This window comes from Chelonoidis abingdonii, chromosome 17, assembly GCF_003597395.2.
Source record: "Chelonoidis abingdonii isolate Lonesome George chromosome 17, CheloAbing_2.0, whole genome shotgun sequence".
Classification (NCBI taxonomy): Eukaryota; Metazoa; Chordata; order Testudines; family Testudinidae; genus Chelonoidis; species Chelonoidis abingdonii.
The window spans coordinates 12,676,029-12,691,291 of NC_133785.1; positions in this window are offsets into that span (position 1 = coordinate 12,676,029).

Genomic DNA, 15,263 nt, shown 5'->3' on the forward strand with positions numbered 1-15,263 from the left:
GGATCTGTAAAAAGCGACAAACAGTCTTGTGGCACCTTATAAACGAATAGACATATTGGAGCATAAGCTTTTGTGGCTGAATGCATCCGACGAAGTGGGTATTCACCCATGAAATCTTATGCTCCAATAAGTCTGTTAGTCTATAAGGTGCCACAGGATTCTTTGTCACTCTTAGCAGGGTTATTAACCCTTGAGTCTTGTGGGATTCACCAACTCTGAACAGGAAAATGTTGACAGCACGGTGGGATTCAAAAGCAAATGGCCGTATGGGGTTTTATTTCAGATTTCCTGTGTGCTGACTGCAACTCCACCTAAACTCTCTCACACAGCTAAGAGACTTGCAGGACTCTTCTTGCTTACCAGGAGGGCTTTCCCACTCTGTAATGGTGCCCAGTTAATAAGCTGCTGGGGTGAAGAAGGAAGAGGAGTAGGGTGACCAGATAGCAAGTGTGAAAAATCAGGACAGCAGATGGGGGGGTAAAAGGAGCCTATATAGGAAGAAGTCCCAAATATCAGGACTGTCCCTATAAAATCAGGACATCTGGTCACCCTAAGGAGGCGAAGGAGCAGGTGGCTGCCTCAGGGCCTTGCTGGCAATTATGTGAGAGGACAAAATAAAGGAACAGGCACTTATGAGGTGAGGCTTTCCCTTTTCCCCTGCCTTCTTATTCTGGCCCTGAGATTGTTTCCCTTGAGCTACTTGTCTAGTGGGGAGATATGCCATGTGCACAGAAACAAGCTCATCTGACCCTCTGCAACATGCTAAGGGAAAGGCTGTTGTACTATAAATACTTTAGAATGCTGATGTGTTACATTCATCCTTAGACAGGCAAGGTGGTAATGTCTTCTATTGGACCAACTTCTGTTGGGGAGAGGAACAAGATTTTGAGCTACACAAAGCTCTTCTTCAGGTCTGGGGAAAGTATTCTGAAGAGTTCTGTGTAGCTCGAAAGCTTGACTCTCTAGTCTCTCACCAATTGACTTTGGTCCAATAAAAGATATTACCTCACCCACCTTGTCTCTGATATCCTGGAACCAACAGGGCTACAACATTAATCACTGACATATATGAGTAATGCCTCTAGCTCACGTGGAGGTGGAGCCTCAACTTATTTGCTTTGATTAAAATTGGGCCTGATAGATACCACTGGTTTATAGAGATAGCCTTAGTGAATCAGACCAGTGGTTCAACTAGTCCAATATTATGTATCTGACAGTAGCCAGAACTCCAAGTTTATCTATCTTAGGTATTTACATGGCCCCATTACCAGAGTATCTTGTGATCTTCAATGTATTCAGCCTCACAACACCCCTGTGAGGCAAGGAAGTACTCTTACCCACCTTTTACAGATGGGGTACTGAGACTAAGTGACTTGCCCAAAGTCACATGGGTGAGCTGTGTTAGAGGTGGGACTTGAAACCAGGTCTTCCAAGCCATATGTTATTGTCCTAACTACTGGACCATCCTTTCTCCTTGAAGTACAACAAATGTTGTAGTTGACAGTTATGGAAAAACCATGGAATAACCTGCCTATAGGCAATATTTTTTTTCTAAGCCCTTGTATTTAGAGGTTTGTTGCTGCACTGAAACATGTGGGTTTATATCCCATCCAAAGCCTATTTAATATAACTGTATATGTAGTAGGGGACCAGGCAAAATATTGATAAAATGGTTTGAAAATCTCACATTTGTGGATTTTCTGAATTTAATTTGATCTAAGGGAACTGGTTTTATTTTGTGAAAAGCCTTCATAATGCTACTCCTTTAGACCATGTGGCTAGTCAAAAGTCTGGGGCCCTGCAAGTTGTTCCAGCTGGGAGTAGAAATTGACAGTGGAGTCTGGCATTTGTTCTGATGAAATCCTGTTTATTTACAAGGAATGTACAAAGTCATGCCTCCTCCCTGATCCCCAAATCTTACGAGGCGTGCAATAGTTGAAAAGTTTATAAGGTAAACCTTATGGTGTTCCTAGGTTCTCTGTCTCCCTTCCAGGGGTTTTGCTGCTGGAGGGTCTGATATAACCTGTAAAGTTTTGTCTTCTATTGGCTCTGCAGTAGTGGTAAACTAGCAAACACTATTGTCAAAGTGCCATTGATATAATTTGTGATACAGGTGTACAAAGCTAGGACCAAATTCTGCTTTTCAGCATTCTTGCATGGTTCCCGTTAAAGGCCAGACTGTAAAGTGCACATATATGGATACACAGAGCTGAAGAACCTTCTCACTCCGTGTATACCCCTAACAAGAATGAGGAACTTTTCTTGTCAGGTACCCTGGGAGTCCTGCATTGCTTCAAAAGGGCAGGGAGGAGTCCAGGGCTTGCTGAGTGGGCTGGCTGCACCAGAAGAACAGGCTCCTCCCATCCTAAAGGATTAACATTTGAAAGGTTCAAGGTGGGTGCGGTCTGCATACCCACTGTGCATCCGGAAGCTCAAGATAGGATTGTGCCTTCCTGTGACACAATCCCACCTGAAGTAATCTCAGGGGCAGTATCACTCCACATTGTCCTTTACCCAGGCCTCTGTTTATCTGGTACAATCAAACCCCAAATGTGTTAACTTTAATGGGGGCTTACAAGGGCAGAAAATGGCATCTATGATGAGGTAAAATGCTGTATATTGTGAGTTAAAGTGGTTGAGTACTATTCTTTCCTATATTAAACGGAGGGAAAACAGGTACAAAAAAGGGAAAACAAAAAAATTATTTGAAAATTATTTTAAACAAAAAAGGCTGTCTAACATTCTAGAGACTAAAGGAAATATGCAAAAAAAAATTAAAAATCCGTTTGAACTTTGGATCTCAGTAATGTTTCTAATGGCTCCACCAAAGAGGATGACAAGCCTTCTCTAAAGCAAACATAACTTTCAGACTAATGTAATGAGAAGATCTTGACAAAGGGCAGCTTTGTGCAAGGCCAGATCTTCTTTACTGCATCTTGAATTAAAAGTGAATCATGAAGAGCACTGATAACAGAATCAAGTGGGAGTTTTGGTTAATGGATTGTTTTCCTCCGTCATCCTCTAACACCAGTTCCACATTCTAGTGGGTTTGTTCTCCTTGCCCTTCTTCTCTGCTGATGCCTCATCGTGTGATATTTTATATCCGCAATGAATGAATAGTGTGGGCTCCCATCCGCTTCCTCTGCCCTGAAGTACACAGAAGCATATGCTTAGCTTAAAACTTAGACCTCTGTGTAAATGTTGCATCCTGGTAGGATTGTTCAGTAGCTATTGTATATTGTGAATGTCTTTGTCCTCCTTTGAGTTATGCAGAAGTTAATGGTGGGAATATGTTCACCTGTTATTGTATACTTTCAGTTCTTATACTGACATGGACAGAAGTGGGGTGATGTTCATAATGATCTTTTGATGTTTTCTGTTTGAGTAGGATGTTTTCCATTTGTTGTGCTTCAACAAATTAAAAGTACTTCATGTTCTATACTTCAATTATTCAGTCAAGGTTTTACAGTATGGAAAAATACGAAGTTATATCCTACTACATATTGTAACATTAAAACAAACAAACTAAAGGGTAGCGAATCTCCTTCTCCTCTAACAGTGGCCTGCTTCTGGCAGGACAAGCTGTCTCCACTGATGGTCAGCTACCTGGACTGGAGCTCTGTTTATGGGATCTTCCTTTTTGCCTCTCCCTGTTTTACTATCTTTTGCAGAGCAGATGATAATGGAAATTGTCCCAGAAGTTCTGATAACTCTTCTTCAGACCTTAGGTAGAAAAAGTCTTCAGTTTGAAATCATCTTCTATTTCTTCCTTGGCTGACTGAATGTCACCAGAAAACAGTTCGCTGCTTTGGTTAGGATGCTGGAAGAATTCACTGAACATGCCTAGTATGTGCATCTCATAGTCTCAAAAGCCCAGCCACTGTACGTGGGGTATGAAAAGTCTCCTTGGGAGTAGACAGTGGTCCAGCAGTCACAGAAGCAAATTTGTGTGACACCCACGAAGGTAGCGTTCGTCGCTTCCCCATGTGAAACTATGGTCACAAGTACTCTCATTCTCTGATTTTCTGCAATTAGCATACTCTCTTTCTGGAGGCTGCTTAGCTATGTTTCTTCTTGAACCGTAACAGGGTTTCGTAACTTGGATTACTTGTTTACTAAATCATTTTCAGTTTAATTACTTTTAATTTTAGCAATACTGTGTTGCTGATTCTGCAAAGAGAACTATTCAGCAGGCTCCTGCTACTCAGGCTCTGTCCTGAGCCAGCTGCCCTGATTATGGCTTTCATGATTTATGCCTTATTGTAGATCACGGGTCGGCAACCTTTCGGAAGTGGTGTGCCGAGTCTTCATTTATTCACTCTAATTTAAGGTTTCATGTGCCAGTAAAACATTTTAATGTTTTTAGAAGGTCTCTTTCTTTAAGTCTATAATATATAACTAAACTATTGTTGTATATAAAGTAAATAAGGTTTTTAAAATGTTTAAGAAGCTTCATTTAAAATTAAATTAAAACGCAGAGCCCCCTAGACTGGTGGCCAGGACCCGAGCAGTGTGAGTGCCAGTGAAAATCAGCTCGCTTGCCGCCTTCGGCACCCATGCCATAGGTTGCCTACCCCTGTTGTAAATTTTTATTTTACTTTTACTTTCATGAGCCAGACTGCTAAAACTTAACTTATCCCTTTGGTAAGGGCTGCCCATTTCTCCCATTTTTAAGAACTGGTTTCTCTTAAACTGGTTTCGACAAGTGAGAATGACAGATTTTTGCTAAGGTCTAACTTTAAAAAAAATTAAATTGTAATTACAGCAAATAATTTTTTTTAGCATTTTTAAAGTTGCTTATTTTAAAAAAAAAATATTTCAATTGTATTCTTTAGCGTACTGTGGGTTGTACACTTCGATCTTTTAGCTTCAGCAGCCTTGATGTTCCCTGATAATCTGACTTTTCTTACTCTTTGCTTTCAAGTAACTCTTTATAGTAATTAAACAAAATCACTTTTCCCTGAAGATTTACTGCACTCTGTCCCACAAACCTCTCATAGGCCCCAAATCTGCAATGTGCTCCGCATAGACAGACGCTGAACCCACACAGAGATTCAGGATCATAGATGCTTATTTTTGGCTGAGATAAATATTTTCACACCTTTATAGGAACGTATTCCTAAAACTTATTACCAGCCATAGTAGTTGCAAGCAATAACATTTTCTATTGATTTTTCCTGAGATCTTTTGAAAGTTAGGTAGTGTAGGTATTCAGCTGTGCCATTTGGTCACCACTTCTGTCTCCTAGTGTCCTTCCTTCGTTGGTTACCAGAGTTAATCTTCTTGTTTTGAAATCACTTTTCTGTTATCACTATCACTATAATAAGGCTGCTTGACATGTACATCTAAGATCTTTTTTGAGGGCAGTCAACAACAAATTCTATGATTTTTCGCAGTTCATCATGTCCTACCTGGCTCGCCAAATGTTATGCCCTCAGACCAGGGTGTTATCTAATTATACACTTTATTAGGACCTCTGGGCTAGTTGTTTTACTATTGTGCTTTGGTTTCCTCACTTAAAACTGAGATAATAATACATAGCAACATGTGCGAAGTATTTTGAGCTCCTTGGATGAAAGGTGCAATAACAGTAAAATATATTATTTATATATTTATTCACTACAAATAACATTGGTGTAGTTTTTACTTGTAAGAATGTAAATTGTGATTAGGGCTTTCAAATGATTAAAAAATTAATTATGATTAATCGTGCTGTTAAAGAATAATAGAATGCCGTTTATTTAAATATTTTTGGATCTTTGCACATTTTCAAATATATTGATTTCAGTTTCAACACAGAATACAAAGTGCACAGTGCTCAATTTATATTTATTTTTATTATCAATATTTACATTGTAAAAATAAAAGAAATAGTATTTTCCAATTCACCTCATACAATTACTGTAATACAATCTCTTTATCATGAAAGTTGATCTTACAAACATAGAATTATGCTCATAAAATAATTGCATTCAAAAATAAAAAAGAATTAAAACTTTAGAGCCTACAAGTCCACTCAGTCCTACTTCTTGTTCAACCAATCGCTCAGACAAACAAGTTTGTTTTGTTTACATGTGCAGAAGATAATGCTGCCCACTTCTCGTTTACAATGTCACCTGAAAGTGAGAACTGATGTTTGCATGGCACTGTTGTAGCAGGTGTTGCAAAATATTTACGTGCTAGATGCGCTAAAGATTCATATGTCCCTTCATGGTTCAATCACCATTCCATAAGACATACATCCATGCTGATGGCAAGTTCTGTTCAATAACGATCCCAAAGCAGTGCTGACTGATGCATGTTCATTTTCATTATCTAAGTCAGATGCCACCAGCAGAAGGTTGATTTTCTCTTTTTTTTGGTGGTTCGGATTCTGTGGTTTCTGCATCGGAGTGTTGCTCTTTTAAGATTTCTGAAAGCACACTCCACACCTTGTCCCTCTCAGGTATTGGAAGGCACTTCAGATTCTTAAACTCTGGGTCGAGTGCTGTAGTTATCTTTAGAAATCTCACATTGGTACCTTCTTTGCATTTTGTCAAATCTGTAGTGAAAGTGTTCTTAAAACAGACAAACTGAGTCATCATCCAAGACTGCTATAACATGAAATATATGGCAGAGTGTAGGTAAAACACTGAACAGGAGACATACAACTCTCCCCCAAGGAGTTCAGTCACAAATTTAATTTAACGCATTATTTTTTAACAAGTGTCAACAGCATGGAAGCATGTCCTCTGGAACTGAAGCATGAAGGAGCGTACGAATGTTCAGCATATCTGGAATGTAAATACCTTGCAACCCCAGCTACAAAAGTGCCATGGGAACTCCTGTTGTCACTTTCAGGTGACATTGTAAATAAGAAGTGGGTAGCATTATCTCCCCTAATTATAAACAAAGTTGTTTGTTTTAGTGATTGGCTGAACAAGAAGTAGGACTGAGTGGACTTGTAGACTCTAAAGTTTTACATTGTTTTGTTTTTGAGTGCAGTTATATAACATAAAAAATCTACATTTATAAGTTGCACTTTTACATGAAAAAGATTGCACTACAGTACTTCTATGAAGAGAAGAAATACTATTTCTTTTATCATTTTTACAGTGCAAGTATTTGTAATAAAAATAATATAAAGTGAGCACTGTACACTTTATATTCTGTGTTGTAACTGAAATCAATATATTTGAGAATGAAGAAAAACATCCAAAAATATTTAATAAATTTCAATCGGTATTCTATTGTTTAACAATGAGATTCAAATTGTAATTAATCACAATTAATTTTTTTGAGTTACGAGTTAACTGTGATTAATCGACAGCCCTAATTGTGATGTTTTATAGAGCAGAGTGGATAAACTTTCTTCTTCATTTACAATTATAGGCTGAAGAATTCATCTTTTTAAATGTTTATACCTAAGTAAATAATTTTATGTACACACAGAGCAGTATTTGTTCCAACCTCTGTTTCAGATTAGCTGGAAGGCTTGAATTAATTCACCTTTGGGCCTCAAATGATGAGAAAGGGAGAGCAACCTAATGTGATTTGATGTGCTATCTGTTTTTTTCCCATGCAGCTGGTAAAATCTTATAGGAACTGATGTGAAGCAGGAAGCATTAGAAAAAACCTGTGAATTATTGAAACCATGTAATTTAATAAAGTACAAGTATAATGACTTAAAAGAACATTTATTCCCCTGCAGTTTGGGATTTAAGTATTATCAACAGTTATGGTTCTTCTAACATATGCTAACTAACCATTATCTAAAGAAAAGGCAATACATTACATTTATAATTCAATAAAACTAAGGACCACTGAAAATAACCAATTTCCCTTGTGCAATAAAGCTGTTCCCACAACAGCGGCACAAGAGGTTGAAATAGGTCACACACAGCCCTCCTTCCGTTGCTCAAGAACATTAGAAGGATTAATAATTTATAGATTATCTCCTAGAAATAATGATCTAGTGCAGACAGGTAATCCAATCTCCTGTATCCTTCTAACCTGTGATGCCATTTCATTTGGAGATTGTGCAAGGGTGGCAACTTTTCTAGGAAGACACTGTCTGCCTGCCAGTTTGAAACATGTAAATTACTGGAATTTGCATCAAAAATATGACAGCTCTTATCTGAGGAAGGTAAGTGGTAAAATCAGACAAGTAAAAGTGTAAAATTTTCATCTGTGGCACCTAGGTTTGGTTCAGAAATTGTATCCTTTTCACTATTAGGTATGAACTGTCAGTGAAAACAAAACATGATAAAAACAGCATTTTATCATTAATGCAAATCATAACTAGAGTGATATTATTTCTATTTTTTAAATTTTCTGTACATTTTGCATAAATATTTAGCGAAATATCAGTCTTTCAAAAATTCAGTACAGTTTATTTTTGGATATCATCCTTCCAATGATGGAAGTTTACTTATTTTACACAATATCTAAATATAGTGTGAATGATGTGGATATAGATGCTGTATATGTCAGGATCTCGTTAATTTGACTACTGACAGGGATACCCATTGCAAATCCTCAATTTTTTGCAAATTAACAAGGGAATTAACTACAGTACAAAAGCAAGGATACAGTAGGATAGATTGTCCATTGTTCATTTAGTCTGACTAGTAGGGTATAATTTGTAAATATAATGATATTATAAAAACAGTGATCTCTCAGAAACACGAGAGCTTACTGCAGCCTGTGCTATTAGACCTGTTGTTGAGAGATAGGGAGAGACTGACAATTTTGTTTTGTGGATTATAAATTTTGCAAATTAGCAAATTGAGGATTAGCCAGATTCTACTGTGTACAGAACTGAGAAAATATACCACAAATTATGCAGTGGCAGCAGATAGTTTAAATTACACATGACAATTTTGAGATAATTACCTTGATAGAAGATAATAGTGGAATAATTTCAAGTTTCTAATTTTATCAAAATTTTGTTATGCAGATATTATGTTGAACTTTTAGAGCATTATTGTTTGCTTACATTATTACTTTCTTGCAAAGATCCTTTTGTGTTACGTAATGGTCCCTTAGCTATTTTTAATTTTCATTGATATGTCTGTAGCCCTTTGGAATTTGAGCTCATTCCTTAAGTTTCAGAATTTGTGTTTGCATGCTTCTTAATTAAACTGAGATGTGGCAATTGCTAAGTTGTAAGTGAAACATACTACTGGTAATAAATTTATCTAAGGGCACTGCAGCATGTGGTATTTCTTGCATTCCAGAGGTGTCTGCCTCAAAAAATAAGCTAGAAAAGGTTGAATTTTTCAAGAACTAATGTGTATTTTTAGTAGTTTATCTTGGTATAGTACATTACCTATATATAGGCTGCAACCCCATTATGAGACTAAATAACTTCTCAAACTTTTCAGACATTCATGGTATGGATAGGAAGGAACGTAATGTAGAGAGCTTTTTGTATTGCTCAGAAACATCTAGTGTAGAAGGCACAGAGGTGGGAGTCAGGAAACCTGGGTTCTGTTCTGGGCACTGCTACTTTTGTGTGTTACTGACTAAGTCACTTCATCGCTCTGTGCCTCAGATTCCCCATGTATAAAATGAAGATAATGACACCCATCATTGTAAAGTCAATAGAAACCTTTATATGTAAAGCATTAAAGTTGAAAGTATTATTATTAAGTCTGACCAGAGAATTGGCCTCTCATGACTTGGTATCTTTCTACTCTGCCAGGGATGGTATTGGTGGTAAGTTGCATGAGGGGCTGGTGAATTGAACATTATGCTGATCTAACAGCAAAATTCCTTGTATGGCAGAGGCACCAGTTGCAGATGCGCCTATAGTCCTTAGGCTGCAAGAGTGATCAAGAAGCGGCTCATCTGTAGCTCTAAAAAGGTAGATTCCACTACCACCCATTGACATAAAACATCCCCCATTCCTGTTCCAGTCTGTTTACTGGGCTTGGCACAAAGACAATGTTTGGGCTGCTAACTAGAAGAGATACATGTATTCAGACACCAAAGACATAAGGCTAATTTAATCCTGGGTGTAACTCACTGTCAGCCTTCTCCAGGATTTACTTTGTCTCACAGTATCCAAGGCCATAGCCACACAGGATACAGTGTCCCCTTATCGGGATTAATTCTGCCCCCAATAGTTACAACCAAGGGCACAATATGCTTCCCACCACAGTTGCCTAGGTTGGGAAGGGCTTGCTGTTGGAAATAAGCAGGAAGGAAGGAAGGACGACTTAATGAGGGTAGAGAGAAGGCATCACACTATGAAAGGGGAAACTTCACACTTTGCTCTCAAATTAAGAATTATCATAACATAACAGAGCAGATATGCCAGTTGAGATCTTTATCCCTGCTGTGTCCCCTTTATGCCTAAATGGCGTAAAGTCAACCAAAAGCCCTGATTCCCCCCAGAAGAGGATTCCTTTTGTGTAGGCACTACAGCAGACAGCCGTATGGGTAGGTGTCTTGTGAGTATCCTCTTGCAAGTCCTGGTCTAGGAGTGTGCTTGGAGCGGGGTGGGAGAGGTGTTTTTGTATGGATGTGTGTGGTGGGATGAGATAGCACACAGTGCTGTGGGGATTTCAGAAACGACTGTAGCCCATAGGACAGTCATGGAGGCTGATACAACTGAGACAGGCCCCTAGGGCTGTCTTTGTGCTGGGGGCCTCTACAGCCCCACAGCAGCCCAGGAGTGGAAGATGTGCAAAGGTGGTTTAAAGCTACCATAGCTCCCCTCCCCCAGGCTAAATTCTGTGCCATGCCTCTTAGATGCTTAGCACAGAATCGTACCTATTGTTTTATGAGATGTTTTTGTCTGCAGGTTGGATTATCTATATTCCTCTCATAAATGAGTAGTCATTTTAATACCTACAGTCTTTTCAGCCAATGTTCTTCCTTCAAAGCAAGGACAAGCGAGTTGGGGAATTCCTTCAACCTGTCAGAACCATTGCTCAGTGGGGACCTAATTCAAAGCCTATTTCTATAACAACCTTCTGTGCTATCACTTATCTTGTCTTTGAGAATTCACAGCCTGGTAAATAAGTTTTCAGAATGGGAATGAATAGATTTTTCTGATTTTTTTAAAATCACTTTGACCTATTTGAAATTATACCTATGTAAAACAAAATGGCAGTAAGCCAGTAAAATATTATCAATTGTTCTATAGACCAGTAACTGTGAAAATCAACTTTATTTAAAAAATGAAAACTTGGTAAATGATTACTCCACACTTTGGGTGGTCGAATTAGTTTGGTGTGTTTTGAAAAGAAAAGAAAACCAGCCAAAACGTTGAGCTTAATAACCATCTATCACATGTGCGTAGTAACTTTTTCCAAGCAATTTTTCATACTGAAATGACTTTACCATGTGCACTTAGTGCACTGAAATGATGCACCCGAAGAGCCTGTACAGAGGTAATGCATTGCATCAGGTCAGTGGTTGGTGAGCTAATAAGAATTTTCTCAACAGACTGTAATAATCAGAAACGATTATTTAAAAACTACCTGAGTACCAATTTCCATGAGAGGCTGTAATGGGAATTTCAAAGCCCTCATGATCGATAGGATGAATAAAGCTGATTTTCAGCATTTGAAACTTATATTTAATTGCATGATGATAAGCTCTGATATTTCTGAAGTGCTTAAATTTAATATATTTTTGAGAACTGCAGTGTAAATAATATACATATGGAAAAATAGCCTAAAGACCAAATCTTGGCTGTATCTCCATCTCTGGCATGGTGCCTTTCAGAGCTGGATAGCTCAGCTGAGCGCCACCGCCATGGTGGTCTAAGCTTAGTGCTCACACAGCTACACAATTCATCGCTTGCCCAAGAGTGCAATATAAGGTTGACAACAGTTGGGCATGGAGGCTGGTGATGGGCTAGGCCCTGATTGTGAACTTTGCTTTCCCTATTTCCTCTGTGTGTGTGCCTAGAGTTGTGGAGAGATTTCTCTTTGACTGATGGTCAGGCAGACAAGGGGAACCTTCAAGGGCCCACATGCTGCTATTCCAAAACAGAACTGTCAGCCAGGAGAGAAAATCAATTCCCATAATACTGAAGGACACCCACACTACCAGCCAGTCAGGAAAGTTTTGCACTCAAAAGAGTTAGTCATCTTATTTTTGCAGCAGAGGTATTTAGCCCTTTTCCCTTGCACTGCAGGTGCACAATTCAGGAGAAACTAGAATCTTAATCTATGGAGGGCTGCTAAGAATGAAGCGGTAGAGAAAGGAGAGAGGAACTCATTTGCATGAACTCCTCACTTGTCTCATAATGGGTCTTCGCCAAATATACAAAGCACAGCTACAGATCTCCTGTGTCCACATACCACTCTGGGTCCTGCCATCCTCATGGTCGGTTATCTCAATGCAGACTATTCTAGTGCAGGAGGCAACTACATTACTTACGACCATGTACACAGAGTTCAGAATTTCACTTTAATCGGGCTATTGCAACCTGTGTTGTGATGTCAGATACATGTTTACTTCTTTTCTCGTATCCACTGTTAAAATAAGAAGATAACATCTTCCATTCATAACATACAATGTAATGGTTTGACTTTGCAGTGTGTACTATCTGGACTGTATTATTGCACACTTATTTTAGACCTTTTAGTACCTTGGTGCAGAGTGGAGAGTTAAGCATGAAATTTCAGCTTTACTATTTATTTGTGGGTGTTACATTATCTAAAGATTTAAAATATTAAGAATCAGATCCTGGTCCACACTGAGGCCTGTTCCACTTTGGTGCTGGGAAGAGGCCTTAAATCTACTCTGAAAAGGCAGTTGAAGATTTCTTTGGATTCTGCTGAAATCCTCAGTGGAGCAGAGCTAGCACAGCTGATTCTGTGCCACCCCTTTCTAGCTCTGATAGCAAAGGCATTCTCAGAGCATGCTGTATTCTGGCAATCTCCACTGGCGGAACCAAGGGACCACTACAAACTGGTGCAATTTAGAGTAGTTCTAAATTGCCCAGTGGATTTGCAGGGGTGACTCCAGGCACCAGCACGCCAAACGCATGCTTGGGTCGGCAAGCCACGGGGGGCGCTCTGCCAGTCGCCGAGAGGGCGGCAGGCAGGCTGCCTTCAGCGGAGTGCCTGCGAAGGGTCCACTGGTCCTGCGGCTTCGGCAGACCTCCCGCAGGTGCACCGCCGAATCCGCGGGACCGAGGACCTCCTGCAAGCAAGGCGCCAAAAACAGCCTGCCTGCTGTGCTTGGGGCAGCAAAATACCTAGAGCCGCCCCTGTGGATTTGAGAACCGGAGATGATATATATACCCCATTTTCTCAGCTACATTCAACAATACTCAGAATCACCTGAGGATCAGGGCCTAAATATTTAGGACTCAATTTTGCTGGATGCTGGCACTCCCTGCTTTAAGTTTCGATTTAAGTCACCAGGGCTTCCACATGTGGCTTTGTTTTAAACACTTTATTGTCCATGGATTTTGCGTAAAGTCGTGGCTCTCTCAAAGTCAGTGGTCAATTGAGAGAGTGTAATGTTGTAGTTCCTTGCACAGGCAAGGCTGTAGACACAGACAGATGCAATCAGTAAGAAGGGTGCCTCTCCCTCGCATTTTTGGGTATATCCTTGAAACATTGCTGCGAAATGAATGCATTCTCACTACTAGTCAACAGATTTTCACTGCAACTTTTCTCTGGTGAAAATTGCTTTTTGGATTAACACATTTTTTTGTAGGGGGAAAAAAATCTGGTTTTGGCAGATTTTTTTGTTTTTTTCACTAACACTTCCTCCACTTCCCACCCGCCTATTTTTTTTCAGTTTTCAACTGAAACATGGTTTAAAACCAAGTGGTTTCAGTTTCCATTGCCAAAATTTTTTTTAAAAAAAGGTTTTTGATGTTTTGATGAAAACCTGAAATATTTCAAAGAAAATTTTTGTTAAAAATGTTCACTGAAATTTTTCATTGGGAAAAAAAGTCATTTCCTTTCCAGTTCTAAATCTCACCCAGTGCCCTTACCCCCTAACTTTTTAATAATGTGGTTGTACCCATTGGTTAAACAAGATTGAAACAGGAGAGGGAGCTCTCTGTGCACCGGCTATGTATGCAGGGGAGCTGAGAGACATTGCTGTTGTCCCAAACCAGGCTGGAGAAGGGGGAGCAATCTTGCCTCCACAAGAGAAACTGGGAGACTTAGTTTTAGGGAGGTGCTAAATGGATGAAGAGAGTGTACTTTTCATAGTGCTGTGAAGGATACAAAGCGCCCTGTTTTGATGTAGAGAGGGGCCCCATATGACTTTGGGCCTGCTGTGTTCATACATTTTCAGTTGGATTCCCTATTGTAAATAGTCTGGGGTTTTTTATGGACTCACTTAATCAAAAATTCCAGCTGTAATGAGTGCTGGCCAAATAGGCTGTGTAAACTTCTGAGATTTAACATTCCAGGAGCTGAAGTGTGATTCATGAGCCCTAATGTTCATGACATCACAGCCAGCCAGTGCTGAAAGGTTAGGGGGTAAACACTGCAGGAGGAAGTTTAGGTTAAATTAAAAGAGCCCACGTAACTATTTTCATTTCATTTTTAGAAAATCATGAACATGTTTTTGTTAATATCAGGTATTGTAAATTCATTTTTGGTAGAATAACCCGTCAACTTGGGGGCCTAATGTACCTAACAGTGTCAGTTTAATGAACACATGAGTGCAGAGTGCTCTCCGTGGGTAGGTGGCAGCATGCCAGCTGCTGAGATGTTTGAAGGGCAATGTCATTTATATTTTATTTTAAGTGATCAAAGGCATATTGCCTAAAATCCAATACAAATGAAGACGAGTTATTAAAATATAGCTTTTGCCCTCTAAGGAAAAGTTGCAGATGGTTGGTAATCTGAGGGCATCAATTAATTATTTCAGCACATGTACAATAGTTAAACAAACAAACAGTATTTTCTTGCACTACCACAGAAGGGCCTGTTGAAGCAGAGCAGACAGGATTAGAGACACTCATTTAACTATCCTCCACTCGCTATGATCTCTTCACAACCCAAACCAAATGCACAGAGCGGGAAGATAAAAGTTTCTGCAGTCTGTCTCTTTTAGAGTTGTGGGAAATATTCACAGCAAACAATTTATTTGAGGCATTTATCTTTTTTTATTTTTTGGTTCCGAATTTTCTGCATACAAGTGTGGATTTTTGCTAATTTGATGATGGTAATTTATAAACATAAATGGTTTGCACAAATATGTTTCAGCCTATGGGTTATTTGTGAACTATTCATCATGAATATTACTTCAGGTTTTTGCTAGTGATAATTCACTTTTTATGCTGGGTGATT